Raw genomic sequence first — 5,268 nt, forward strand, 5'->3', positions numbered from 1 at the left:
CCGCTGTCAGCAGCATCCTGCAGCGCTGGGCTCCGTGCACCTGCTGCAATCCCCGCTCCCTGCAGGCAGTGGGAGCAGATGGCCTTTAAGGGTCCCTTCCAATTCGAGCCGTTTACGACCCCCCATCCTCTGGATCACTGAGGGACTGCCCCGCTCCCGCACCTGACCACAAACCCAGCTCTGCCTGCTGCTGTAACCCCATCCTGCAGCCCGGCGCCATTGGCCGCACCCCACGCAGAGCAGCTGCTGCATTCCCACCCCGTGCTCCCTCCCAGCGTCTGACCTTCAGTGCAGGTCCGGCACACCTGGAGCTACAGGAGGGATCCCAGCATGGAGCCCTGCGAGCACCAACACAGCACAGCGCGGGAGGAGGAGGAGGAGGAGGAAGGAAACGGCAGGCCGAGGAACAGAGGGAGGTATTCAGGCTCCCCACTCCACCTCCAGGAGCTGACAGCCCTGCGAGCAGCCCAAGGAAAAAGTGACGTCTGCCCGCCGCAGCGCTGCCCAGGGCTGCCCAGACCTGAAGGTGTCACCTCTCCATCCGCCGCCCCTCCGAGCCGCAGTCCGACAGCCTGCAGAAGCGCTGAGCACACTCTGCGTTATTTGTTTTCCTGGCAACTCCGCAATCCAATCAATTTTTAACTCGCTTTCCCAGAGCCTCGCTGTACCAACAACTGCAGAGTTTCAAAGCGGCGAAACTTGGGGCAAATGAAACCCCCGGAACGAAGCGAAGCACCGCCGCCAGCGTGAGCGAGCTGAGTCGGGTCATTAAATCTCACACCAAGACACCTTAAAAAAATGTGGTATTGAAGCCTGTGGCATTCCAAGAGAAAGCAATCAGACATTCCTGCAGCCCCAGCTCCTCAGTGATCTGCAAAGCCTTTGATCACTCACTGTCTTCATGCCGTCCTCCTGGGGTCCTGCAAAATGAGTGTAACAGCTGGCACCGAGACCTCATGAGCTTCGTGCCGGGCTCTGCGGAGCGCGGAGAGCAGCACTGCTGTCACTGCTCAGCAACAGTGCAAGGCCCGAGCACACTGCTCACACACTGCTCACACACATATTGCTCACACACATATTGCTCACACATATTGCTCACACACACTGCACACACTGCACACACATATTGCACACACACTGCACGCACACTGCACAAACTGCAGACACACACACTGCACACATTGTACACACTGCATACACGTTGCACACTGCACACACACTGCAGACACACACACTGCAGACACATTGTACACACTGCACACACGTTGCACACTCTGCACACACTGCATACACATTGCACACACACACTGCACACACACACACTGCACACACACACACTGCATACACATTGCACACACACACTGCACACACTCACACTGCACACACACACACTTTGCACACACACCGCTCTGCACGCAGGGCAGAAGGCACCCCGAAGGATCCCAAGCTGCCCCAGCGCCATTTTTATGAATGCTTAATGATCGCTCAATCATTAGCATCAGCCTTTAAAAAGCAAATGCAGCACCTACAGTGTTCATTACCCTCCCCCTCCCCCCTTTTCAGGGTCTCAATCGAGGCAGTCAAGCATGCAAACTGATCCTGTCGCCAGCAAAAGCATTTCCTTTCACTGTGGTCAGCCAAAAGCAGGGAAAGAAAATGGAAGTGACTTGGAGTTATGGCACCAAAAAGGCCAGACAAGCAAGGAAATAATCAACTCCACATGAGCCACTTCTAGCCCATCACAATGCAAAGGGCCCACGACTAACCCCAGGAAAGGTCAGCGGGACTATGGGGGTCAGAAGCTGAAAAAGGCAATAGTGAGCAGCTGCCAGCTGCAATAAGAATCAATGTGTTCCTAATTACGCTCTCCGAGAGGACCCCAACACCGAGGAGTTGTGCTGCAGTCACAGCTCGTGTCAAAAAAAAAAAAAAAAGTGCTCCCATTTCACTCTCTCCACCCTGAGCACTGAAACTGCAGTTTCTGTTACTAAATTGCAGGAAGTCGAGCGATGGAGATAAGCAATCAGGCATTTACACAAGGGTTGGGGTTTTGTTCAAACACCATCACCAGGAATTATGGCATCGCCAAAGACGGGGCTGCAAGAGTGGCAGCAATGAAGTTCTGCACTCCAAAGGGCTCCGGTGCTTCTGTGAATGCTGAGCCCTGAGCAACCAGCCCAGCACTCCCTGCATCCCAAAGCACGCTTCGATCCAAGAGGGAAAACCCCACCGGGATTTGCTGAGAGTGGAAAGGATCAGAGAATGCACTCAGGGCAGCAGCAGAAACCAAACAGAAACCGGAGCTGTGCCACAGCACAATGCCACGGTGCCACAGCAGCGCTGCTCGTCGGGATGCTCTGCAGCCTTCGTCCTCCTTAAGCCACCCGGGGACGTGTTTCTGTCTGCGGGCAGACGGAGCGCTGAGGATAAGGGAGGCAGGGATGTGGGCAGGGCAAGGCAGGGCTGCAACATCAGCCCCTCCAGGCAGCGTTTGGTGCTACGGGACAGAGGTGACGCGAGAAGGCAGTGAGGCTGGGAACAAAAACCACATCAGCCCCGGAGCCGGCGTGCCGACGGAGCAGCGCCCGCCAGATTCCTGTGCTGCTCTCAGGCCTGGGAAGCCTCACGGCTGGTATCAGCTGTTGGACACGGATCAAAGTTTAGCTTTCCATTAATCCTTTGAGTAATAAGTGAAGCTGATAGCGAATTTTTTCGAGAAGACAGTTAAGATTACTCAGATACTTAATTTGCACTCCGATATTTCAAAAACACCTTGACTTTAAAACCTCAGTCTTGGCATACATATGGTCTTGATAGAAGAACGCATGCTTTGGCATCGGCTGCAGAAGTGGATTTGTGAGCAGAGTGAAGAAAAGTTAACGGTTTGTGTGCTGTTCTCTGCAGCTCTGCTGCTCTCCCAAAGCGCGGCCGGCTCAGCCCTGCTGGCACACAGAGGTGTCCATGGGGCAGCTGGGATGCGCTCTGCTCCCACATCCCACAGACCCACATCCCACAGACCCACATCCCACAGACCCACATCCCACCGCCTGCTGCACACGGGCACTGCGAGGCACTCAGCCTCGTTAGTAACCTCAAAGCAAAAGGCTGACAGTCCCCCGCTGCCACGCTAATGAAGTGGGTATGGTTTCTGAGCTTCTGGCCTCGGGGGGAAGAAAAGGAATGGAGCATTAGCCTAATGTACAGCTCTGCCCGGCCGCAATTATCCTTAAATGCCTAACTAGGGGCTTTTAGTCCCCGAGGGACCCAAAGGTATCATTAGTGTAACAGTCCCAAACACGGCCCTCACCCCTTCCCGCTCCCATCCCCATTCCTGCAGCTCACTGCTCTGCTCTCCCCGGCTGCTGGCAGTGCTCCCCAGTTCTTCCAGCACCACCGATTGGATCTTCTGATTTCCAGCCAAGTGATCTCACTGCGCTCAGCGTTTCACAACCTCTCCAGCCCAGCACCTTCCTCCAGGGCAGCGCGCATCCCCCACCCGCAGCACCAGCCACACGGGAGGAGACAAACATCCACAGAGGGAACGCTGCACCCCAACGCCATGAAGCCTCAGGTCAACCTACAGAGCACTTTCCCAGTATCTTTAAACTGCAAGAATGTGATAAGTTTGGGAACATGTAGTAAACACAACTCCAAGCGAGGCACAGCCCTTCCAGTGAGCGAGGGGACTCACGGGGCTGGCTGTCCGTGACGGGCATGTGCATCTCCGATAGCCCCTCGTTTGTTAGCTCTCCAGTTCCTATAACCAGGGCCAAGCACAACTTTAAGAAGGACAAGAACTGCAGGGCTGCCCTGTCCTAAAGCCAAGCCGCACAGGTTCTCCAACAAAGGGACTCACGTCCAAACGCGCTGCATGCAGCACACACTGCAGGGCCTGCCCAGCTGGGAGAGGAGAAAGTTCCCAAGAAGAGCCCCAGCAGACAGCAGGCTCATTTCTGAGGTGGCTGCAGATGAACGCTGACACCTCATCCCCCGGCAGCACAGCCCTGAAGAACAGCAAACAGCTCCCTGTGCCCCCACGTCCAACCCAGTCTGTTGGAACTTGCAGGATCCATGCTATCCGTGATCCCTTCAAGGGAAGCACGACTATTAAATCCACACCTGCAGCCAGAATTTATAGCAACCCCATCGACTGCTGTCTGACATCATCGGCAATTAGGAGCCTGTGAACTCATGGCTGCAGGATATGGGAGGTGCGGGGAGCGTTTCTGCGGGCTCCCACTCACCCTCCAGAATTCACTGCTGGTGGAGTGAATAAAAACAGGATTACGCATAAGAACAGAGCAGTCGAACAGCTCTGACTCCCTTCTCTGCTCCAGGTCGCTGCTTTCCTCCCCGCACAGCGCGGCGCCGAGCTCAGCAGATAACTGCAGCCAGGCCGATCCCACCCCACGTCAGCATCCATCCCATAGCAAGAAAAACAAGATTAAGGAGCACCACGGCATTAGTCTTCATTTAAACTTGGCAAGGAGAGCAAGAGCTCTTTCTGTTGGCTCCTCTTTGTGTTTTTAAGCAGTCTCAGACTCAGCCAGAGAAAGGTGCCTGGACTTTTTAATAGTTGGGGATTAGAAAGGACAACACTTGTACACTTGCCAGACCCCAGATAAGTCGTGAATGCTTAGGTTAAGCAGGCGAGCATCTGCCTCCTGCAATATATACATTTCCAGAGTGAAAATAAACAGCTTCACACCTCCGGCTCGGAGAAGGGCTTCGGCTTCTTCTGCGTCCTCAACCTGCGACCTACCAGACAAGGACGGGGCGCGGGGTGAAGGTCACTGCCAGCTCCTGCAGCCCACAGGAGCGAAGCGGAGCGGCTCACGCCCAGCACTGGGACCCGTGCAGAACTGCAGCCCGCAGCAACGGCAGCTTCGTTTGTCTCCAACTCTTCTCCACGTGTGGCAGCCTACGTGTATAAGCAGTGACAAATGCACTAATTAAAAAAATGCCAGCTTGGAAACTCGACCGTTTTTCAAGTGCTCAGAAGCCCGTAACCCAGGGGGCTGCACCTCGAATTACCGCTAGCACTAAATTCACTGGAGATCTGTTTCTGTGACGACTTCCAGCGCTGCAGAGACTCAATACGTGGGGCCACACAGCGCCGACCCTCCTCCCCCAGCACCCACCATCCGTTATCCCCCCCGGGCTCCTCTCTGCCCGATCCCAACAGGCACAGCAACGGGAAGCGCCTCAGTCGGAATATCTGAATTTAAAATTATACCATCGGGCCCAAAATTTCAACATATTTTGAGA

At 54.9% G+C, this 5,268-nt stretch overlaps 1 protein-coding gene across 3 annotated transcripts in view; it reads right to left on the reverse strand.

Annotated features, from left to right (window-relative positions):
* CDON (cell adhesion associated, oncogene regulated) overlaps window positions 1-5,268 on the reverse strand; it is a 40,047-nt gene that overhangs the window by 29,641 nt on the left and 5,138 nt on the right. Inside the window, exon 2 of one of the 3 annotated variants that reach the window (XM_085209174.1) lies at window positions 4,763-4,921. The exons of 1 other annotated variant lie outside the window; for it this stretch is intronic. The gene's annotated coding sequence lies outside the window, so the exon portion shown is untranslated. Of the gene's footprint in view, window positions 1-4,708; window positions 4,922-5,268 lie in introns of all 3 variants that reach the window. One more of the 3 variants, XM_085209173.1, reaches the window with a different exon arrangement.

Source organism: Meleagris gallopavo, chromosome 26 (genome assembly GCF_905368555.1).
Source record: "Meleagris gallopavo chromosome 26, MGAL_WU_HG_1.1, whole genome shotgun sequence".
NCBI lineage: Eukaryota > Metazoa > Chordata > Aves > Galliformes > Phasianidae > Meleagris > Meleagris gallopavo.